Below are 25,485 nucleotides of genomic sequence, written 5' to 3'. Positions count from 1 at the left end.
CACTTAGGACATGCCGAGCTAGAAGATACGTGGGTAACCAAAATATTACCCATCTTGAAAATCTAAAGTACGATTATCTCAGCATCCCCAAGCCCACTGTCTGGAGAGTCCAGAGTCCTCTCTAAGGCTTCTGCAAGGTGCCACAGCAGATGGGTCCCAAGGCCTCTGCCGCCTCCAGAGTGCCTGCTTCCAGCACTGCTCTGTGTCTAACCAGCTGAGAAGTTCAAAGCAGCAGTGAGCTTCTAAAAGAGGGGAGGGGGCCCCTGGAGGAGGCATAGATCAGGACAGCTGAAGACTCCCAGGGGACCAGGGTGTCAGTTCTTACAGCACCCCCTAGGCCACCCACCAGTCAGGATTTCCACTAACTGTTGTCCTCGCCTCCTCTTTCAAAGGGCTCCTCTCCCTCCCCTTCCCTCATCAATCCCTCTCTCTCTAAGAAGTGAAAATAATCAGTTATTCCTCTTGTCTTATGCAGATCATCTTTCTCCCTCCTGCTAATTTCTCAGTATAGGCTTATCAAGGTGTTTCATAAAGGCTGTAAAGAGGGATTTTAGTGCCAGCTATAAAAGTGGTTCAGGGACTTCCCTGGCTGTCTAGTGGTTAAGATTCTGCACTTCCAATGCAGGGGGAATGGGTTCAAACCGTGGTTGGGGAACTAAGATCCCACATGCCGCAAGGCGCAGTGAAAACAAAATAAATTAAACTTCACTCAATACTCTGTGATGGCCTATATGGGAAGAGAATCTAAAGAGGAGTGGATATATGTAGGTGCATAACAGACTCACTTGCTGTACACCTGAAACTAACACAACATTGTAGATCAACTATACTCCAATAAAAGTTTTTTAAAAGAGTGGTTCAGTGTTTTCACTATGTAGGCACAGAAGTCAAGGACCTGTATGGCTGGATGTGAGAAATGAGACTCGGACCTTGTTGGCAGAGACGTGAGGCATCACATTGATACTGGAGGAGTTAGCACCCTTCCACTGACAACTCTGGCCAGGCAAGGAGCCAGAGCCTCCTGAGAGAAGAGGGCCTGGAGTTTGTCCCCTATCCCGTGGAAATGCAAAGACATTATAGTGGACTCTACCTGGAGTTAGCCAAAGTGCAAAAGTTAGAGGGTACAGTTTCTACTGAATATCATCCTCACTTCTGACACCAACTGCAAGTTCAGAAGATTTCAAAGCCATCTCCATGTTCCATAATTCACTAGAAGGATTAACGGAACTCACCGAGGGCCCTTATATGCACGGTTACAGTTTATTACAGGGAAAGAATATCAGTTAGAATCAGCCGAGGGAAGATGCACATGGACAGAGTCAGGGGAAAGAGAGAGGGGTCTCAAACACAAAGCTTCTGATGCCTCTTCCCTGTGGAGTCAGGATGTGTTACCCTCCTGACATCAACATGTGGCAATAAGCATGGAGCATTGCCAACCAGGAGAAGCCAGGAAAGCACACCCAGGCTTTGGTGTCCAGTGTTTTTAGTGGGGCTGTATTAGGCAGGCCTGATGGATTGATCAAGTGTCCACATGGTTGATCTCAGTCACCAGACTGATGGCTAAAACCACAGGACCCAGTGCTCTCACCCTAAACACTAGGGGGCCTTGCTGGTGTGGACAACCACCACCCTGTGTCTACTTGGTGAGGCTGACCCCAGTCTAAGATCTGAGGTGCTCAGCCCCTGCCCCTGATACAGATTACCTCTCAGAAACTGAGGGTAAAGGCCAGACCTCTCTTCGGGCAAGGCCAAGTTCTTTACCATGCCGACTCCATGAGACTAACAGAGACCTACTTTATAAGAACGCATAACGTCCCTCCACCTCCTATCATCACTCAAGGAGGACATGGAACGGACGGAATGTTGAGATCCAATGAGGACAGCACCTAAGTTATCAGAGGGCACACCTGGTTCTCATTCCTGACGCAGAGCTGAGCAGCTCTCAGCACAAGGACTGTAGCAGCATGTGTGTCAGGAAAGCTGTGCTGGCTCCGGAACCTGAGATACATCCTCTAGAGGCTGAGAGTGTAGGAGAGTTGTTTTATAGTGGCATGAGTGCAGAGGGCAGAGGAAAGAATGGGCAAGGAGAAAAAGGGGGCTAATATATAAATTGGGAAGTCATGGTATAAGAAATGCCAACAAGAAAAGGGCTAAAACACATAAATGCTAGAGGATGCACGATCAGGGAGGGTGAGTGTGGTCATGCCCCTTGGAGGGGACGGTACTTCTGCGAGTGAATGGAGGTCCTATTTATAATTGTGCCAGGACACCAAGTGTAAATCAGATTATCCCCAACAACCCCACAAGAGTGTTCACCAAATTTTAGGTGGTAACTGGGGCTGACAAGAATCAGAGGCTGGTGACCAACATCTCACATTTGACATAGTTCATTTGGGTTCCCGAGCTGGTCCAGCATCCTGGGCCATGTTTGGCCTGATCTCAGTGAGAGCTGCCACTGAGACTGGGTTGGAGAGCCCTGGTTCCAAGCATGGCCCGTCCAATGGGTGAATGTCAGTGAGGGCTGGGGTCTCAGTAGGAGCTGTTCAGAATATGCAGAGCAGTATGGAGGGCGCTGGTCCAGTGCAGTGAGCCCTGACCTGTGTGGGAGCCTGCCCAGAACCTGTGGGCCTATGCTGAGGGCTGGTTCTCAGCCATCTTCCTGTATATAATCTTTAAGAATCACACATTTAAGTTTACCTGTTTCAGATGAGGTCCTCCAGGCAATCAGGGTGGCTGATTGCACCCTGCAAATGTTTGACTGGCCTCAGGCCTCCTATAGTGCTTCGACTCGAGTTGAAGGGACTAATAGATGACACAGCCAGATAAACATAGATAGAAAAATGCATATGGCACTGTATTCATAGCCTTGATGTAGAAGTCATGGGATTAAGGCAAGGGAAAGTTTTGAACCAGGCCTAGAGAATCTTGTAGTAAATGCAGGAAAACTGGGTAGATTTGGAAAATCAGAGAGTTGTGGAAAGAACCTTGGATACGAGTTGGATTTGAGTCTTCTTTACGGCACTAGATTTTACCCAGACACTAACCTGGGTTTTGGTCTTGGTTAGTTTGCCATGAGATATAGAAAAACAGCAGGAATAATAATAATAGCGAACATTATTGAGCACCTACTATTAACCTATTTAATCCTCCACACAGCGCTAAGAGGTAGATACTCTTCATCCCCATTTTACCAGAGGAAGCTGACAGGTTGAATAATCTGCCCAAGGTCACATAGCAATTTTGCGCCGGAAGACAAATCCAGCTCTTGAGTTTATCCTCTTAACTTTAGCATGTTTGTTATTAGTCTCCAATGGCAGCTGCTCTGGAGTCAAGTGTGGGCGATGAAAGCAACACTCTAATGGTACAGAGCCTTAAAAAAAAAGCAAGCTCGTATAAGCCTCTAGTTCAGCCGAGAAAACAACCTTTTCCAACCAAAAGTGCACTGACAGTAGTGTCTTGGTTTCCATTCTGTCTCCTTTCTTCAAAGGGAAGGGAGAGAAAGGGATAGATACCACAACACCTGTACGGTGCAGGTCAAGTGGGTCGCCCATAGGCCCCACTTTTTCCTGGGGCCTTCCTCATGTACCCTCTCCTTACTTCTCTTTCCAACACTGCTCTTTGGTCTTGCAGGGAAAACATCTCCTGGAAAGCTCAAAGCATTGCCTCTTCAGGCAGCACCCCCTCCAGGACCATAGCCCTAAACTAAGCTCTGGGTGGAATTTCATCTGCTCAGACCATGATGGAGAAATGCACAGAAAATCATGAAAAACAAAACAGGGGTTATTGGTGCCTCTCCGGGAAAGTGAAGAACCAGAGAAAGCTTCAAGGATAGGGTGATCCCTACGCTGGACATCTGTGGAAGAGCAGGAACAAGCGTGGCAGGAGTGGAGGAGGGCACGCCAGGCAGAAGGCAAATCACGGACGAAAGCCCAGGAGCGAAAATCACGCTGCTGAGGGTCCTTAACGTGCACTTCAGGGTGGTGCTAACAGGAGGTGCAGCTGATGAGGAGGGGAAGAGCCCAGACACAAGGCTTCTCTGCCTTTATCCCATGGGATGTGGAGTTATTGAGGGAGGTTATGGGGAACTGGCAACATTCGACTTGTGTTTACAGAGGTCATCTGGCTGATACAATGGATCTGAGGGCTCCCAGGCCAGGAGATAGTTGACAGACTGTGCTTAAGAGCTCACGGGTTCTAAACATCCTAAATATTTAAGAAACAAAACAAGGAGAATTTGCGACGTGGAAGATGCAAGTGGCCCCTAGATTTCCCTCCTGGGTGAGAAAGACCGTCAGATGCTCACGCAGATATCCAGCCTCCTGCAACATCCTGGTCCATGACTCCCAAGTCCCCAGAGGCTCACGTGTACACAGGAAGGTCTAACCCTGTGGTATCTGGATCTGGATCTAGATCTAGACCTCTATCTCATATATCTCTACTTTTTATTGTTTTACAGGGAAGGTGTATTACTTTATAATTTAAAAAACATACAAATACCTGGAAAATATACTCATCAAAACTGTCTGAGGAGAACCCCAGCCTTCCACAGTTAGAGCCATAACCATCTGTGGATTACAGAAAGTCATTACAAAAGCAAGAAGATGCGCGGCAGATAACAGGACACTTTAAAATAAGTAGAGTCGACATATTAAACTACATTTTGAGGGAACTGTTCTTACAATTCAGGGTGTCTTGAATAGAAAAGCCGGTTAGGGGAAGTTTGAATTATCCAACACATGTTTTGGCCCCATTAGAAAAGTAGGCAAATCTTTAGCAGTAGGACCCAAGCATCCGTCTTATGGCCGCTGGGAGATAAATGACTTACAATAAAACAAGCTGTACTTGGTAATTAAGATGATCTGCATTGATTCCTACCACTTATCTCTTTTGAAACATCCCTGTAAGAAAGATCAGACAATCACGCTGCTGAGCTGTCAAAAGGGTGTGTGGGGGCTGGGAGGGAGGATGGCAGGAAGCAAGGTGAGAGGTGTTTTTTTTAAGCGCTGCTAAAATTAATGGTGCTATTTTCACAGTTGTAAAGTAGGCAGCGTGATTATAGTGCGAGCAAGGCTGCTTCCTCTCTCCAGAGACCAGGGCTTTGATAGCAACTGGACAAAGGCGAAGGTATAAATAATCACAGTTTACTCTTGTGGAAGAAGTCAACAGCCTTCTCCAGAAGGACTGTGGCCTGATGAATCAAGGCAGGCGTGCTGTGTTTGTGAGAAACTTCAGGTCCTGATGGAGCTTTTCCACGCGGAGAAGCCTCACCACCATCCCTGTCCACTGCTGGGCCTCTGGGTGACAAGGCTCAAGCTGGGTCCGGCGCACGGCCCAAGGATGATGCTGAATCAGTGAGGCGCCTGGTGATGCTAGAGGTGAGGGGCTGGTTGTTTGGTCCTCTCTTTAATCCCTAACATCTATTTGGTTGCAATGTTCAACTCACTAGAAGAAGAATTTGCAGTTCTGTTTAAATCAGGGTCCTAGAGGATATTTAAAATAAAAAAGCCAAAGTTCCCATCATGGAAATATTACTTTTTACTACAAGCACAGGTCCCAAATTTGGGGAGGAGGGGTTAGATCTGATTCCAGAGTGTTATATCTACTTATATTTTGGAGTCCCAAAATGTAAGAACATTTACACTTGCATCTAAAATCTGGACACAGAATGGATAACGATGTGGTACATATATATAATGGAATATTACTCAGTCATAAAAAAGAAATGAAACTGGGTCATTTGTAGAGATGTGGATGGACCTAGAGTCTGTCATACAGAGTGAAGTAAGTCAGAAAGAGAAAAGCAAATATTGTATATTAACGCATGTAAGTGAAATCTAGAAAAATGGTGCAGATGAACCTATTTGCAGGGCAGGAAGTGCAGACATAGAGAACGGACGTGTGGACACAGTGTGGGGGGTAAGGGGAGGGTGGGATGAATTGGGAGATTAGGTTTGACATAAATACACTACCATGTGCAAAAAAGATAGCTAGTGGGAAACTGCTGTATAGCACAGGGAGCTCAGCTCCGTGCTGTGATGACCTAGATGGGTGGGATGGGGGGCGGGAGGGAGGTCCTAGAGGGAGGGGTTATATGTATACATATAGCTGATTCACTTCACTGTACAGCAGAACCTAACACAACATTGTAAAGCAATTATACTCCAAAAAAAAAAAATCTGGACACAAAAACAACATCCAGAAAACAAGCATATTTAAAAATCTAAGTTGGAGATAAGATGGAATTTATTCAAGGACAGTAGCAGCGACCAAAAAAAAAAAAGCAGGGTTCCAGTACCTCATACCGGAAGTGATCAAAAATAACACGCAAATCCAATGACCTGAGTGCTGACAAAATGCCACAGCTATTCTGCCTTATTCATTCTTTAATTACTCATCTGCTCCGGAGGAGATGGTCTTAACAGAAAAAGAATGCCATGGAGAATCAAAGGCAACATAATGACAGGGTCTAAGAGTAGACATCTCCAGTGGAGAAGGAAGAGTCAGTTTCCTAACTGGATTAAAATAAACTAAATTTAGAATCAAATGGAAATCCAGAGGAGTATTTATTTTCCCCACCTTGTTAAGGCCCTCCTGTAAGCAGGTGTTGCTCTCATTCATTTCACTGATCTCTGACTAATCAATTCTTTATTTCAGCAGCCTATGAAGAGCAAATCCATCTTTTTCATCTTCCTTCTTAAACTGAAGCACCTCTCTGAATTGCGTTTTCCATGTGGGTTGGCAACTGGGGTGGTGAGAGGGGCCAGGTGGAGTTCGCTGGGAGAAATGGGGTGGGGGGGTATGGAGTTTCAGAGACCGCAAAGCCTGCTGTCTCCACAATACCTCCTTGCCGTGTAGCATCTCCACCCTTACGGTTATTACCCTGTGTGGCTAATCAGATTAAAAGTCTTCAAGACAACGCTTTGATCCCCTGTCAAACAAAGGTATGCATGAAAACGTGGGAAGACTCTAGTGTTGCACCTGGGTTAGTAAGAGAAGCGAATACAACTGTACGATGCGTCCAGGTACCTCAGAGACCTCCCTCTACCTGTCAGAGACCTGAAAGATTTCTTGTGGCCCTGGCAATCAGATTTAATGAAGGCTCGGGGCAATTAGTAAGCAAAACAGAGCCGAGGGTCTCTGGCCATAGACTGCATCCAAGCAAACAAAAGTACGGCAATGGCAAAGTTCTCTGAGTGATGTGTTGATAAATGACTACCACAGGGCCGTCCAGCTGTAGAAGACCTGATAGCACTGACGACATCACAAAATACAATCTGAGCTGTCCTTGTGTGTAGCACTGCATGTACAGAGAACAGGGTCTATCACGTGAACACAGAAGGCACTGAGCCCAAATCCTCATATACATTAAAAATATAATGGGAGAGATTTTTATCTGCCATGAATATTTAATTCTCCTGAAAGCTCACCATCTGCATATCACAAGGCCCCAGTGCATGTGTGTGATTTTCTGTTGTCTTTCAAAAGAAAGCAGACCATTTCCTGTGCTGTCCCGAAAGTTGCTTCAATGTGCATTGATCCCTTTGATCTAATGAGTGTGTGTATTTTAAAACCAAGTTGGCTCTGCCGCTCTCATCTATTTGTGGGGAGGAACCAGAACCATGGGGGGAAAACCAAGTTGGTTTCCATTGTTTTCCCGGTGGCCTATATCCCTAGTCACTGATGTTTCGGATGCTGTTTAATTTTTGCTGATGTCCTTTTATCTTAGGCTTCATGTGAATTTAAAAAGAGTTCCATTGATATGCAACCTACTGTGTATTCTGATACCCTGCCCCCCTTGTTGCACTGCAGAAGCCTGCAGCTGCCTGAAGCTTAATTATGCATGCATGCACAGCCCAGATGCTCGGCCAACAGTGCCTCAACGACCGCAGTTTCTCACTTGTTTTTGCTTGAATTATAATTGGGCAGATCTCTATTTCTCAGCCCATTTTGTAGCTTCGGCATGCTCCCCTTTGCCTCCGTCGCTACCTCTGCTTGACTTGGCTCCTTCCAGAAGGAGCCCTTTGCTAATCTGCTGTGCCTCTGAAATCCAAGAAGGGTCATTCATGGTTTTGACAAATCCTTTTACCTACATGGCAATTTTAAAAGGTACAAAAATGACCCTAGCCCCAATCCGTTTTCCTCCAGATGGTTGGTAGCTTAGGGAAAAAAAAAAGTTAACTAGAAGCTGGCATCTGGGTGGAAACAAAGGAGGCTTAGAGCCAGGCACCTACAATGGAAAGTAATATCAGTATAAAGCTTCACACCTGCTGAAAGAAGGTAATGGAGACCAGCAAAAGCAGATTTGTTAAACGTGCACATCCTCCATTCAGAGCCTTTTGTGAACAGTTTTCCAGCCTGCCTAAGGGATCTCGGTCTTCAAAAAGAACAAAGCTTCATCTCAGAGTGTGAAACTGGGTATTGCATTGCACGATATATAACCGTATTAGTGTTACCCTGGCTTCATCCGGAGATGGGCAGGTAGAGTAACTCATGGAGGATGGCAGCTGCCGGTTATACCTATTTCTGAAGAACAGTCAGAGACCCTGGTACTGGTTTCTTAAGTGAAACATCAAATTAAGCGCCCAGATTTATCTCGTTGAAAGTCATGGGATATTTTTGCTCCTAAAGCTTAAGAGAAAAATGTTATGGAAATGTATTGAAGCCTCAAAAGTAAGCAAGAATCTATGATAGGATAATTAACCATGATGATTTTAAGATATTAAAGTCATTGGGTGAGCATTTGTCGTTCAATCAGATGATTCCTATGTGAAGAGCAAATCTTAACATTTTCATCTGAGACACCTTGCTAGCATGTGCCATCACAATTACTTGAGGCAGATACTACTACTATTCCCATTTTACAGATAAGCACACTGAGAGGTAAGGAGACTTTCCCAAGACCAGTGGCTTCCATGTGGCAGAGTTGGGATTCGAATTGTTTCAGTCCAAACCCGTGCATCTAACAGCTACTATATTGGGCCTACGTAAGAACATTTATCAAGTGTATATTAAGTGCCAAACATTGTTATAAGCTCTTTACAGCTACCCAATGAGGTAGGTGTATTTATTTACCCCATTTTCTAGAAGAGGTCTCCACAATTAACCACGCTGCCCAGTAGTTTTCAAACTTCGCTTCAGAATCACCTGGAGGGCTTGTTAAAACAGGTTGCTGAGCCCTATCTCCAGTGTTTCTGACTCAGTAAGTTTGGGTTGGGGTCCGAGAATTTGCCTTTTCACATGTGATCCTGATGCTGCTGGTCTGGGGACCACACTTTGAGAACTACTGCTTCTACAATATTACTTATAAATAGTAGATAGAATTTATTATCCCAGATCCTTCACATCCATGTTACACATTTCTAATGCTCAGAAGACAGATATTATCCCTGTTTTATACCTGAGGAAAATTAGGTTGTGAAAAATTGGGTAAGTTGCACAGCATCACACTGATAGCAGCAGTCAGGACCCAAATCGACAGCTGACCCTCAATGCCCAAGCTTTTCTCAATAGCCCACCCAGCCCTCCAGCCAAATGGTCTACCAAACTGACTAGGTATTGAGTAGCCCTATAGTATAAGGGCTGTAGTATAAAGGATGAGCCTTATACAAACATCATTGTCTTATTAATACAAATAAATAATTATGATTCCCTGGGATGTGCAGAATAGTACCACTGTCTTGATACATTGTTTAGAAAATCAAATTGTTCTGTGCGTGTCAGCAACGTGTAAAATGACTAGATACATAATACAGGTAAAAAGAGGATTTTCATGACCAGAGATGCTTTCATCATTAAGAAAAAAGTTTAAGTCAAGTCATTAAAAACATCTTTTCATCTAGTAATGGACAGTGACATGGAGAAGAGGAGGGATGAATGGGGGACTCCCAGGGAATGGATATTTATGGGTATATAGATTTGTAAGTTTAATTTTCTAAATTGAATAGCTCTAATATTAAGAAGAGATTAAAAGATCACAAGCTTTTTCACCTCTCAATACCAAGTTAGCAACAATATCTAAATTATTAGTATTACTCCACTCAAAGATGAGTCTGTGCCCTAAAGCCCAAAGAGCACCAGAAAATGGATTTGCACAGTTCATTCGCTTGTGTTCTATACTGAAGAGGAAAAAAACTCAAACTGTCGGAGAGAGATTTTTATCTACCACATCAGCTAACCTCCTTTCTCTTCTCCCAATTGGAAATTAAATTTGTAAGCATCACTTTTTATTTGCCTAAGTGCGTCAATGTAACATGAATGCTAACCTATGATCCACTAACATTTGAAGCAATTATATTAAATTCCATTTTTGAAGTCACAATTTTATGCAGCTTTACAGAAAAGAATAACCAAATGAACGTTAAAGTCTTTGTTGTAATGGAGAGAGTTTGGTTTGGTTTTGGCTTCAAACAAATCTGCATCGGAATATCCACTTTGTCTCTTCTTCCTAGTTTTTCCTTGGGTGTATGTGATTTAACCTCTCTGAAGGTCAGTATCTCTCTGTGTAAGCTGGTGATGCTAATACCTACTGCATAAACTTGTCATGAGAACATTTGTGAAGATCTTGGGAGATAACGTTTGTTTGGTTTTCCCCAGATTTTCCTAAAGGAAAATTGAAGAATGTCCAAAACATATGAGGAATGTTCTTTGACTATTTTGGTAGAGTTCATTTTTCTGATGTCTTTCTCACTTTTTTGTCTGGGAAGCAGTGGAACTAGAATACCAGATCAAAGGATAGACATGGAAGGGAGGGATGAATTTTCAAAGCCAAGCATAGAACATTTTAGAGTAGCAGAGCTTCTGGATAAGTTACGGCATTAAGGATGATGTCCCGTTTTGTAATTGCATGGGCCACTGCTCCACATCTACCTTTCCATTCTTCTCCAAGGAGGGTTTTTCCGAGCCAGTCTCATGCTTGGCTCATATCAGGTGCTATTCTTTTTCAGGGCACATGGTATTCCAGATCAATGGGAAGGAGTTCACTCAGGGTTAACCAGGTCAGAAACCAACCCAACTAAGAGATCCTGCTCAAAAAGATCCAGTTATCATCTATTCATTCTAATATACTTTGACTCCCGTTTATCCAAGGCTGCCAACAACTATCTATTAATAGAGATTTGGATCAGAACCTACACAAAATATAAAGTGCTGGGCTCCCCAGTGGTAGGATGCCTAACACCACTGTGATGAGATAAGCCAAGAGTAAAGAATATCTGTGGTCTTAATTTTGGTACTAACGTGCAAACAGTTGCTCTTTTCTGAGAAGTCAATGCAAATTAAAGTATTATAAACTAGTCATTCATTCATTCAACAAATATTTCTTGGGTACTTACTAGGCGCTCATACTGTGCTAGAAGCTGGAGATACAGCAATGAACAAAACACCAAGATACATACCTTCATGAAACTTATGTTCTGTGACATCTGGGTGAGTTGTGAAGAACAAAAGAAAAACATTTTTAATTCCCAAGAAGAAATATCAAACATTTCATCCATAATTTAGCTAACTGGCTTACTTTTCTAAATGTCAGGCCTTGGAGGCAGTTCAAGATGGCAGAATAAGAAGATCCGGAACTCACTGCCTCCCTCTGAGGCAATGAATCTACAGCTACATACGGATCAATTACCTCTGAAAAAGACCTGCAAACTAGCTGAATAGCTCCTCCACAACAAAGGGTAACTGCACCGAAAATTACACTATAGGGGTTCAACAGCAGACTATATGAAGCAAAGAAAGAATCAGTGATGGGCAGGATGAGGTAATGGAACTCACCCAAAAAGAGCAGGAAAAAGAAAAAAAGAATTTTAAAAAGTGAAAATAGCTTAAGGGGCCTATGGGACAATATCAAGTAGACTAACATTCCCATTATAGGCGTCCCAGAGAAGAGAGAGAGAATGGGGCAGAAAATTTATTCCCCGAACCTGGGGAAGGAAACAGACATCCAGATCAAGGAGGCCCAGAGAGATCCAAACTATGAATCCAAAGAGACCCATACCAAGTCACATTATGTTTAACTTTTGACATTTTAACTATAAAGATAGAATTTTAAAAGCAGTAGGAGAAAAACAACTTGCTCCATACGAGGGAACTCTCAGAATACTATTAGCATATTTCTCAGCAGAAACTTTGCAAGCCAGAAAGGCATAGCATGATATATTTGAACTGCTAAAGGGAAAAAACTTCCAACCAAGACTACTCTACCCTTCAAGGTTACCATTAAAAATTGAAGGAGGGCTTCCCTGGTGGCACAGTGGTTGGGAGTCCGCCTGCCGATGCGGGGGACATGGGTTCGTGCCCCGGTCCAGGAGGATTCCTCATGCCGTGGAGCGGCTGGGCCCGTGAGCTGTGGCTGCTGGGCCTGCGTGTCCAGAGCCTGTGCTGTGCAATGGGAGAGGCCACAGTAGTGACAGGTCCACGTACCACAAAAAAAAAAAAAAAAAAAAATTGAAGGAGATAAAGAACTCTCCAGACAAATGAAAGCTAAAGGAGCTCATCACCACTAAACTGGCCTTACAAGAAATGCTACAAGAATTTTTTTAAGTTGAAAAGGGCACTAATTAGTAACAAGAAAACATATTAAGATAAAAATCTCATTGGCAAAGGTAAATATACAGTAAAGATAGTAGATTAATCACTCATAAGGCTAGTATGAAGGTTAAAAGACAAAAACAATAAAAATCTAGAACTACAATAGCTAGTTAAGGGATACACAAAATAAAAAGATGTAAAATGTGACATCAAAAACATAAAAATGTGGGAGGAAGTGTAAAAATGTAGAGTTTTAGAGTGTATTCACACTTAACTTGCTATCAACTTAAAATAGACTGTTATAAATACAGGCTATTATATGTGAACCTCATGGTAACTACAAAGGAAGAACCTATTGTAGATACACAAAATACAATGAAAAAGGAATATAAGTATAACATTACAGAAAGTCATCACAACATAAGAGAAGGAAGCAAGATAAAATTAAAGGGACACAGAAGAACTATAAAACAGCCAGAAAACAATGAACAAAATGGCAATAAGTATTATACATAACTATCAATAATTACCTTAAATTTAAATGAACTTAATGCTTCAATAAAAAGAGAGAGTGGCTGAAATAGAAAACAAGACCCATCTACATGTTGCCTAAGAGACTCACTTCCAATGTAAGGACACACAGGCTGAAAGTGAAGGGAGAGAAAAAGATGTTTTATGCAAATGGAAGCCAAAAGAATGCTGGGGTGGCTATACTTTTATCAAACAAAACAGACTTTAAAACAAAGTCTGTAAGAAAAGAAGTAGATGGGCACTGCATAATGATAAAGGAGTCAATCCAGAAAAAAGATGTAACATTTGTAATATCTATGCACCCAACATGGGAGCACCTCAGGATATAAAGCAAATATTAACAGACTTACAAAGAGACAATGACAGTAATACAAAATAGTGGGGGACTTAATACCCATTTCCATCAATAGATATATCATTCAGATAGAAAATCAATAAGGAAACATTGGTCTACAACCATACATTAGACCAGATGAACTTAATAGATATCTACATGACATTCCATCCAAAAACAGCAGAATGCACATTCTCTCAAAGTGCACATAGAACTTTCTCCAGGGTAGATCACATGCGAGGCCATGAAACAAGTCTCAATAAATTTAAGAAAACTGAAATTATGTCAAGCATCTTTTCTGACCACAATGGTATGAAACTAGCAGTTAGGAGGAAAAACTTAGAAAAATTACAAATATTTGGAGATTAAACAACATGCTACTTAACAGCCAATGGTCAATGAAGAAATCAAAGCAGAAATTTTAAAAATACCTTGAGACAAATGAAAAAGGAAATACAACATACCAAAATGTATGGGATGCAGCAAAAGCAGTTCTAAGACAGACATTTAGAGCATTACAGGCCTTCCTTAAGAAACAAGAAAAATCTGAAATAAACAATCTAGCTTTACACCTAAAGGAACTAGAAAAACAAGAACAAACAAAGCATAAAGTTAGTAGAAGGAAGGAAATAAGATCAGGGTGGAAATAGGGACTAAAAAGAAATAGAAAAGATCAGTGCAACTAAGAGATCTTTCTTTGAAAAGATAAATAAAATTAACATATCTTTATCTAGACTTTCTGAGAAAAAAAGAGAGAAGACAAATAAGATCAGAAATTAAAGAGAAGTTACAAATGATATCAACGAAATACAAAGGATTATAAGAGACTACTATTAACACTTATATGCCAACAAATTGGACGACACAGAAGAAATGGATAAATTCCTAGAAACATACAATCTTCTGAGTCAGGAAGAAATAGAAAACCTGAATAGATCAATTACTAGTAAACAGATTGAATCAGTAATCAAACCCAAAATCAAATCCCAAAAAACAAAGTCCAGGACCAGATGATGGCTTCACTGGTGCATTCTACAAAACATTCAAAGGTTTAATACCTATACTTCTCAAACTCTTCGAAAAAACTGAAGAGGAGGAAATGCTCCCAAACTCATTTTGTGATGTTAACATTACCCTGATACCAAAACCAGACAAGGACCCCAAACCCCCCCCAAAAAAATTGCAGACCAATATCCCAATGAACATAGTTGCAAAAATCCTCAACAAATATGAGCAAACAGAATTCAACAAGACATTGAAAGGATCATACACCACAATCAAGTGGAATTTATTCCAGGAATGCAAGGATGGTTCAACATTCAAAACATCAACATGATACCTTGAATTAGCAAGATGGAGAATTAAAAAAGCCATATGATCATTCCAATAGATACAGAAAAGCATCTGACAAAATCCAACACCTATTCATGATAAAAATGGCATTTTTTACAGAAGTAGAACAAATATTTCTAAAATTTGTACAGAGCCACAAAAGACCTTGTATAGCCAAAACAATCTTGAGAAAGAGGAACAAAGCCGGAGGTATCATGCGCCCTGATTTTACACTATACTACAAACTAGAGTAATCAAGACAGTATGGTATTGGCATAACAACAGACACATAGATCAATGGAACAGAGTAGAGGGCCCAGATATAAACCCATGCATATACAGTCAATCTACAGCAAAGGAGGCAAGAGTATACAATGGGGAAAGAAGAGTCTCTTCAATAAATGGTGTCAGGAAAACTGAACAGTCACATGCAAAAGAATGAAACTGGATCACTGTCTTACACCATACACAAAAATTTACTCAAATGGATTAAAGGCTTGAATATAAGACCAGAAACCATAAAACTCCTAGAAGAAAACATAACTGGAAAACTCCTTGACATGAATCTAGCAATATATTTTTCGGATCTGACTCCAAAGGCAATGGCAGCAAAAGGAAAAACAAATGTGACTACATCAAACTACAAACCTCTCCACAGCAAAGGAAACTATCAACAAGATGAAAAGGCAGTCTACTGAATGGGAGATGATGTTTGTAAATCATACATCCAATAAAGGTTTAATATCCAAAATATATGGTTGACATTTGAACAACATGGGTTTGAACTTCACGGGTCCAGTTATACATGGAGTTTTTTCAATCAATACATAGTACAGGACTACACAATCTGCAGTTGGTTGAATCTACAGATGAGGAACCGTGGATATGCAGGGCCAACTCTAAAGTTATATGCCAATTTACAACTGCATGAAGGATTGGTACCCCAGCCTGAGTTTTTAAGGGTCAACTGTATAAAGAATTCATACAATTCATTCACAAAAAACAAACAATTCAATGAAAAAATGGGCAGAGGATCTGAATAAACATTTTCCAAAGAAGACATTCAAATCGTCAATGGGCACATGAAAAGATGTTCAACATCATTAATTTTCAGGGAAATGCGAATCAAAACCACAACAAAATACTACCTCACACCTGTAAGAATGGCTATTACCAAAAGGACAAGAAATAACAAGTGTTGGCAAAAATGTAGAGAAAAAGGAACCCTCGTGCATTGTTTGTAGGAATGTAAATTACTGCAGCCACTGTGGAAGACAGTATGGAGGTTCCTGAAAAGATTAAAAATAGAACTACCATATGATTCAGCAATTCTACTTCTGATTTAACTGAAGAAAATTAAAAAACTTCTTCAAAAAAACATATATGCACCCCTGTGTTCATTGTAGCATTATTTACAATAACCAAGATATGAAAAACAACCTAAGTGTCCATCAGTGGATGAATGGATATATATATATATATACATATATATATATATATATATATATATATACACAACAGAATAGTAATCAGCCATAAAAAAAGTGAAATCCTGCCATTTCCAACAACATGGATGGACTTTGAAAGTACTATGCTAAGTGAAATAAGTAAGACAGGGAAAGACAAATTCCATATGATTTCACTTATATGTGGAATCTAAAAAACAAAACAAACAAACAAAACAAAATAAAACTCATAGGTCCAGAGAACAGATTGGTGGTTACCAGAGGGGAGGCGGGTCAGTGGGTAAAATGGGTGAAGAGGATCAAGCGGTACAAACTTCCAGTCATAAATAAGTTATGGTGACATAAGTATAGCACAGTGACTATATTCAATGATATCGTATTGTAAATTTGAAAGTTGCTAAGAAAACATTTTGTAACTCTATATGGTAACAGATGGTAACTAGACTTACTGTGATGATCGTTTCACAATGTATACAAATGCCAGATCATTATGTTGTACACCTGAAACTAATGTTGTATGTCAATTACACTTCAATTAAAAAAAAATTCAGATCTTGTCAGCCTCATAAATCACGTTCTCCTAACTCTCTCCTGATATACATCACCCAGCCTATTTCAATACTTGAGTGACTCAGAGCTCTCTACTCCACAGTGCAGGCCATTACCTTTCTGTACATCCCAAATTAATTAGAAGATCCTTTTTAAAAAATGATCAAAAATTTCCTTCACCCTAGATTTCCTTCTGAAGCTACATAGCGTTAACCACGTAATGAAAGATGGGGGTGCCGTGAGTTCGCAGTCAGTGGTAAGATGTCATCCTTAAAAGGAGAGCTTGGCTTCATTCCTGGGGTAGTGGAAGAGAAAAGCCTGTCTTTGTATGGTTAAGTGGGCAGCATAGGGGCCCCCAGCGCTCCTACATTCCGTAGGTGATACTCTTTCATTTTTAAGTTTACTTTCTAAGAATTTTGCCAACAAAGGCACTTTTTGTCTTCTACCAGTTTCAGAGACTTAACACTGTGAAGAGAAGCAGTAGGATCGGTACCCGCTTTCTGCAGGTAGTTTTCACAGTGTCTTTTTATGGCATCTAAGAGAATCATTTTTTATTGTATAATGCAGTTCATGACAGTTTTGAAATGTAACCATTCAACACTTGTATTTTAGGAGAGTGTATGGTAACAATAAAGAAACACAGACTCGCGCACATACACCATACAGACAGGGTCGATCAAGATTGAATTTCCCCCTAGGATGAAAGTGAGATATTTGTGTGGAAACAGGCAGGTCCCTGCCCCTAACAACTCCACAGTTAGAAGACGGAGCTTTATCTTTGCTTCAAAAGGCTGCTGTTCATTTCAGCATCCATGTCAGAGAGCAATAAAAAAAGCACCAGAGAGAGTGATTACTGTGTTCTTCCAACACAAACAAATTTGTTTTCCACTAAGGACGAACACAAAGCTTTGTACCCACTAAAGTAAGCACGTTAACTATGACCCTTTCTCTGGGCCACATTGCAGAAGAAAAGGAAGGACAAGAGATTACACACACAACCTACATATAATATATATACAATTAATATTAGCCACCCCACAGTAAGGTTAATTGTGGCTTCTCTGAACACTTAATCTGCAAGCCGTTGATAAATCCCACCCTGAATAGAAGTGGCTGGTATTTAGGTCACACAAAGTCATTGCCGTTTTTTAATTTAAACCTCACACTAGATTAAAACACAAGAGTATTTCAGGAGGACAATTCCGAAGCCACGGCAATAGGCTGTCGTTTGGCGTAAAAAGTTTCCACAGCACACCCCAGGGACATGTTAATCAAAGCTTTTTAATGGATTCAGTCTGATCTGTGACAGGCTTTGTTCCACAGATGGCTTTTGCTGGATAGAGCTGCAAGTTATCAATAAGACACAGTAATTGCGGGGAGTGATGTAGCTGAGTTTCTGGGGCTTTCTACCATCCAGCTCTTTTTTTTATTCTCAGCCGAGGCAGAAATGGTCTTGCCGTAGAAGTCAAGACATGACTTGTTTTTTCCTTTAATCTCCCAACATAGAATGAAGGGAAATTAAGCAACAAGAAAAAACACCTGACATTAATGTATTAAAAAAAAAATGAAAGAGAGAAAAACCCTCACACCACCTTCTCCTATTTCTCTTCCTTGTTAAATCTTTGTCTTAGACTTTTAAGCCAGGGCTGGGCAGCAAGCCTTTTAACCTGATCAAATAAATCTATTTTAACCAGAGGCAGGCCTGGGAAGCTCCTCTGTGGGCTGGAGCAGCAACTTCTCCACCAAGTTCTCTGTTATCGCTCTAAAATCAAAGCCGCCAGAGGCTAAACTAATGATTTAGGATTACGCTGATCACCTATCAGAGATAGTTAGCTTTTCAGCCACTTAAGAAGGTTAATGCTCCCCATAGGATGGAAAATGTCTCGGTGCCTGTTCAAAACAGTCATGTCATAGGAACCGAACAGTTGTTTTCTTTAGTCAGTCACAGTCCTTGCTCTGGAAGATCAAAATCATTCCCTGGGGGCTTCCCTGGGGGCGCAGTGGTTGAGAGTCCGCCTGCCGATGCAGGGGACATGGGTTCGTGCCCTGGTCCGGGAAGATCCCGCACGCCGCGGAGCGGCTGGGCCCGTGGGCCGTGGCCGCTGGGCCTGCGCGTCCAGAGCCTGTGCTCCGCAACGGGAGAGGCCACAACAGTGAGAGTCCCGTGTACCGCAAAAAAAAAAAAAAAAATCATTCCCTAAGTAAGAGATGTGAAGGTGGATAAGCAGGAGCAGCAGGGAGATAGTGTTCAAGAAGGAACCAGCCTCATTTAAGGCACTTTTTCACAACCACCTGGCTGCCGTGGCCCCCAGCTCCCTGAGCTCATATGTCACCGCTGAAGACTCCCACACCTGGATAGCCAGTGTCAACACCTCAGCAAACAAGGAAAGAACAGTCAGACGTCTGCAGGTCAGTCAAAGCGGATCTCTTACTGTTTCCCGGTGTGTTAATGTCTATGCAGCTGTTACCTCGGTTCCCCAGGCAGGAGGTCAGACAGATTTATCAGTCTATTCAGCTCAGCTCTGAATCAACCTAGACACACACTGCATGCCTTTCCCTGTCTTTGGCCAGGAAATAAAATGGCCTAGAGATACAAACATGGGATAAAACACTTCTGACACTGTGCCTTTTATTTATCTGCTCCACGTCTCCTGAAACTCCAAACTCCTGAGTGGCCTTTTTAGGACTGATGACAAACGACTTTTTCAGTCTCGTTTCTCCTTCTCAGCCCTACCGTTTGACTTTCATTGGTCACGTAACATGTCTTGTAATTTCATCCCTCTTGTCTTTGTTTATAACATTCCGTCAGCCTGAAATATCCTTCCCCTCGTTCTCCACTTACCAAATTCTTAAGCCGCAGGCCTCACTCCAATGTCATCACTCAGTGAGGTCAGAATGAACTGAGACAAGGGACAGAGCCACAGAAGGCTGAGGCACAAGGGTCACGGTACCAGGGACCTACGCTGTCATAAAGCTTTAGGGAGATGACTCAGCCCACAGGCAACAGGTCATCTGTTCTCAGAACTCCGCAGCCGGTTTCTTCCAAGCAAAAGCAAACCTCTAAAACTCAGCGAGGAAAACTAAGAAAGAAAAGAAACTAACCTGGGTTCTGCTGCTGTGAGAGCCAAGCACGGAGCACATTCAGGAAGTCACTCAAGAAACCATATGCCTGGTTGTGGGCTAGCAACCCTGAAAACAAGGTCCTTGCAGAGCCTGCGGGAGACGTGGCTTTGCCTTCCAGCGTCTGTTTGCCATCTTTGGTTAATAGCCCCTTGATTATACTTGAAGACAGTGGTATTCAGACTTTAGATCATCAGACTCATCTGGAGGGCTTGTCGAGCACATTGATAAGCCCACCCCCTAGTTCTTCTATCCAGCAGGCCTGGGGTGGGGCTAGATAATTTGCATTTCCAACAAGTTCCAGGTGATGCTGATGCTGCCGGCCCCACCAGAGCACAGGCTGAGAACCGCTGCTTTAGGAAACCACCTGATCCCCCTTCTCTCTTTCTGTTGTGTGGAGTACGGATTTAAGGGCAGTGAGGCGCAAGAAAGAAGACTGGTTAAGAGGTGAATACTATGGTCTTCAATAGAGATGGTGAGGGTCCAAATTAAGGAAGTGTCTGGAGGAATGGAGAGAGGAAAAGAGAGTGAGCATTGAATGGTTAACCAAATTTGGGAATGAGAGAGAGAAAAGAACCTACAGTGTTCCTACATCTTGAGCTTAAAAAACAAAGAGACTCATATCCAAGAAAGGGTCTGTTTTATAAGCAGAAGAGACTTGTGCTGGATAATTGGTAAGAGAAAGGAGCAATGAAGCTGAAAAGTTGATACAGAAACCACGGGCATAAATGATAAGCAAGTTCTGTAAGGACAAGTGAACGTGTGAGGGGACAGGCCTGGCTCACACCCCGGGGCAGGGAGGGGGCCAAGGAAGAGAGCTAATGAAGATCATTTTGTGGGCAGGAAGTTAGGAAGTTGGGGGAGTTCATACTCGATATTTTTTTTATGAGATAGAAGTTTCTGGGATTAGACATTTAAGGAGAGAAGTTGGTAAAGGAAGCGGAAGATCAAACCGACTAGAGACAGGTAATGTTTCTGAGAAGCACTCATAGACTCAAATGACAGCCCAAAATTTTATATCCCAAGCTGCTAAGCTCCTTTAAGCTTTATAACAACACTCCAAGCTTCCAGTGGAATTTGAGCTCAAGGTCTCATAGCTATTAAATTGTAGCCCCAGGTACTGAATCCAGGTCTATTGATTTTCACAACAGTTAAATAGTTTCCTGTGTAAGACAGCTAGTCCTTACCTAAAACAAAAGGACATGTTTTTCTGGGAGGAAGGAAGAGGATTTGGATTCTCTCTTGCTCTCTCTTCCCACAGGTGCTCAGAGCCTGCTATGGTCCGAATGTTGGCATTGCCCCCTCCCCATCCCCCGATCCCCACCACCACCATCACCAAATTCATATGTTGAAATCCTAATCCCCAAAGGTAATGGTATTAGTAGGTGGGGCCTCTGGGCGGTATTAGTAGAGTGGAGCCCTGGGGAATGGGATAAATGATTTTATAGAAGCGATCCCATGGGACTTCCCTGGTGGTGAAGTGGTTAAGAATCCACCTGCCAATACAGGGGACACAGGTATGAGCCCTGGTCCGGGAAGATCCCACATGTGGCAGAGCAACTAAGCCCGTGCACCACAACTACTGAGCCTGTGCTCTAGAGCTCACGAGCCACAACTACCGAGCCCGTGTACCACACCTACTGAAGCCCGCGTGCCTAGAGCCCATGTTCCTCAACAAGAGAAGCCACCACGATGAGAAGCCCGCGTACCGCAACGAAGAGTAGCCCCCGCTCGCCGCAACTAGAGAAAGCCTGTGCGCAGCAACGAAGACCCAACACAGCCAATAAATAACTAAATAAATAAACAAAATTTAAAAAAAGAAAGCAGTACTGGCTGTAAAATTAATAGGCAAAAAAAAGAGACCCTGCAGAGCTTCCTGGTCCGCTCTTCCACGTGGCGACACAAGGAAAGGTCTGTGACAGGGCAAAGGGCCCTCGCCTGACCATGTTGGCACCCTGATCTCGGACTTCTCACCTCCAGAACTGTGATAATTAAATCTCTGTTGTTTATAAACCACTATGTTATTTTCCTGAAGCAGCCGAAACTAGGACAGAGCCCCAGTGAAGAAGCTTCTCCACAAAGTTTCCTGTAGCCCCTTGCACATACAACATGGTGTTTCAGGAGAAGAGTGAGCCCTGGCCCCATGGTCTACATAATTAACCAGCCACCACCAGGGCGTTTCCAGTATTGCCAATGCCTATCATAAGTCTCCAAAACACAATTCATTTTAGCTCATATTTAAAGTTTAAGCCCCAGAGCCTCTCTGTGAAATGCTTTACTTCCACAAAGTAAGATGTTACATTTCCCCCGAGGTAGAAATCATCACTCTAGTCCATTTGAGATGCTGAGGGATCCCATTTCAAAGTGCTTCTCATAATGGCTGTGGGATCAAACAAAGGCCCCTCACAGCACACATGTTCTCAGCAGCCTGGACGTGCCTGCCATCCCGGAGAGTACGAGAACATATTCAGAATAGAGTTACATGGCCCTGGTGTAGAAAAACTTCCTGAATGGGTAACCAGAGAAGATAACATATATAGAAACACTCACCTGTTCTCAGAACCAACCGGATCTGGTTTTGTGCATAGGTGGAAAGAACTGAGTCTGGGAACAGAGGCTTTTGTTTTCCCACAGTGAAAACAAGCACCTGCCCACACACAGCCACTCACACAGACTCTCACGCAGACACGGGCACACTTAGCATACCTCCACACACACATTCTCACAAAACTAGGAGTGGTTAGGAAATGTCAAGAAAATTAAAAGCAACGTCAGTCAGTTTGCCACAGACAGCTAACTATGATTTTCTGTCTGTAAAAAAAAAAAAAAAACTAATGTGGAAATAACCAATTTGGGGTATTTCTCCTTGCCCTCTTCAATATATATAGCATCATGTTGGCCTCCTTTGGAACAGTGGGACCATTTCTATGACAGTTGCTGGAAGCACAATGCCTCCTCAGCATGCTACCATATTTCACAAAGAGCTATGGGTCCAGTCTTCTACTTGCTGAGAAGAAGTCGCAAATAGATACTTTGTCTCCAATCCCTGCTTGGTGTCTATTTCATTTTGAAACTGGCTAGTACAGCAGTCTAATAGGACCAAAGGATAGTCAGTTCTTCCTTAAATTTTAAGAACAGCTTCCATTAATGCAACGACCACCATGAGACTAACAGTCTTACTTCTAATTCAGTCCCTAAGCTTAAAGTCTACAAAAATATCCTTATATTTAATAGTTTAAGAAGATTTCCAGCAACCGAATATGGCAAGAGAAGATCGTGCAATTAAATACAGAGGTCAGATTTTCAATTCAGGATTTCAAACCTCAAATGGGGACCCCATACCTCTCCTCGCCTCAAGCCTCGCTCACGTCCTTGGCCCTCACTCTCAGCTGACAGCTTTGCCATATACTTCATTAAGAAAACAGAAATGAAACACAAATCCTTCCTTTTACCACCCCAAGCCCACAATCCCACTTTGCTCTTCTTTCTTCCTGAGCATTAAAGACCTCCTCTCACTAAATGCCGACTTCTTTGTTCTCCGACCTTATCACCTTCTCTCCTGCAGTCACCTTCTAGCTCTCTTGCATCATCTATCTCCCACTTTCTAACAGAAAATCCCCACTCGAGTTGTTCCTTCAATGAAATAAAACAAACGAAACCAAATATCTCCTCCCCACATGCCTGCCCAGCCCCTCTACAGCCTTTCCAAGTAAATCCTCTCAAGAGTTGTCTACCAGTGCTGTTTCTACTTCCTCATCCCCAGTACATTCTCAACATACCACTTTGTCCTCCTCTCCTCACCCCCACCAAGACTGTCCTCGTCAAGGTGGCCAGGGAATTCTGTGTCACCAAACCCAATGGATGCCTTTCTAGACCTTTCAGCATCGCTCCAAATACTGATATTTTCTCCCTTATGCTTACCTTCTTTTGCCTTGTATTCTCTCAAGGTTTCCCTGTTATCACACCAGATGCTTCTTCTCAGTCTCTTTTCCTGGTTTCTCCTCCTCTGTCTGACCTCGAGGATCAGCCTTGGATCTTGCCTCTCTCCCCAGATGATATCTATCTACACGTTTCAAAATCTTTTGCTTATGACTTGCAATTTGATATCTTTAGTCAAGACCTCTCCTCTGGGCTCCAGACTTGTGATTCCACCTAACTTATGTCTCCACTTGTATTTCCAATGGACAATTTAAGCTATGTCAATAACAGAACTCTTGACAGTTTCCTGACAAAACCATACCCAACTCATCTAACAGGTCTTCCTATTTCAGTAAGAACAATAGCTGGCATGTATTCAATGCATGCTATGTGCCAGTAAGTAAGTCAGCTACTGCATAACCTCCTTTAATGCTCACAGCATTCCTATGGAATAGATATTCTCATTATTCCTATTTTATAGAGGAGAAAACCAAGGCACAGAGAGGATAACTTTGCCACGGTCAAACAGCTAAAAAGAATCTCAGATGGGATTAGGAGCCAGGCATTCTAGCTCAAGGGCCAATGTTCTTAAGCAAAACATTATAGTGTCTTCTCCCCAGAAACTCTTAAGAATTTTATTAATTACTCTTTTCCCCACACGCCCTGCACCTCAGTCATCAGCAGGTCTGGTTAACTCCAGCTCTAAAGTAGATTGTGGACCTGCCCACTTCTCTTCATATCCTCCGCCACCATTTCGGTCTTGTATGGCTCACAGTTACAGCCTCCTAACTGATTTACCCTCGGTCACTTTTTCTACCTCTGAGCTGCTCACCATGTTACCCCACTCAGGTTCAGCTGTTTGCCACTCAAAAGCCAATAATCGAGAGGCAAGTGTCAGTAGAAAGGAAAGGTGCTTTAATCAGAAAAGCCGGCAATCTGGGGAGAAGGCGGACTCATGTCCCAAGAGTAACTCTGAAGACTCTTGCTCAGCCATGACAGTTTTTAAAGGGAAAGGGGGGTAAGAATCTCTGTGAGTCATCAAGGCAAGAGGTTGGATTCTGCATAATTCTCCATTGTGTGCAGACTGGCTGACTCTTTCTTCAGATGTTATCTTGCCTGCATGATCTGCTTGCAGGATTACTAAGGGGGCTATTGGGGGTAGAGAGCTAGTCATTCTTTAACTACTTAATCTTCATTCTTACTTCTTTTAATCTAGAAAAAGAATCAACAGGTTAGACATGGCATGGTGTGCATTCAAGAGAGCATAAGTCAGGAGTTAGGTGAAATTGCCTAGTGATCTCTTTCCTATAATTAGGTTCTTTTAAGGTTAGAGCAGAACAGAAATGGGCAAACAGCAAAGGGGCAAAAGAGCTGCCTTCAACCACGAATGGACAAACACATCTTAAAAAGGGAAAGATCATATCATTCTCCAATTTAAAAACCATCAAAGCATCCCTCTGCTGTTAGACGGAAATCTAACATCCTCACCATGCCCTCTAGGGCCCTGCCTTTCTCTCCAACTTCATCACAAGCCACACTTCCCCACCTCACAGCTCCTCACCTCTGCTGGCCTCCTTTCACCGCCATAAATGCACCAGGGTTCGCCCCCGTCCTTCCTATCTGGAGTGCCCCACCCACCTGGCTACCTCCGCCCACCCTTCACATCACTCCTGAGAAATGGTCCCCTTCAGCACTACCTAAAGTAAGGTT

General features: G+C 42.5%; 1 long non-coding RNA gene across 1 annotated transcript in view; it reads right to left on the bottom strand.

Annotated features, from left to right (window-relative positions):
* The window catches only part of LOC113615979 (uncharacterized), a 115,179-nt gene extending 91,162 nt beyond the window's left edge, over nucleotides 1-24,017 (bottom strand). Inside the window, exon 1 of the long non-coding RNA XR_003431170.1 lies at nucleotides 23,779-24,017. This is a non-coding gene — a long non-coding RNA (uncharacterized LOC113615979). The remainder of the gene's footprint in view (nucleotides 1-23,778) is intronic.
* Nucleotides 24,018-25,485: the final 1,468 nt, after the last annotated feature.

The sequence above is a fragment of the Aethalodelphis obliquidens genome, unplaced genomic scaffold (genome assembly GCF_003676395.1).
Source record: "Aethalodelphis obliquidens isolate GAN/ISIS:26980383/991018 unplaced genomic scaffold, ASM367639v1 scaffold4, whole genome shotgun sequence".
Classification (NCBI taxonomy): domain Eukaryota; kingdom Metazoa; phylum Chordata; class Mammalia; order Artiodactyla; family Delphinidae; genus Aethalodelphis; species Aethalodelphis obliquidens.
Note: the sequence above shows the minus strand (reverse complement) of the source record. Positions and strands in the feature narration are given on the sequence as shown.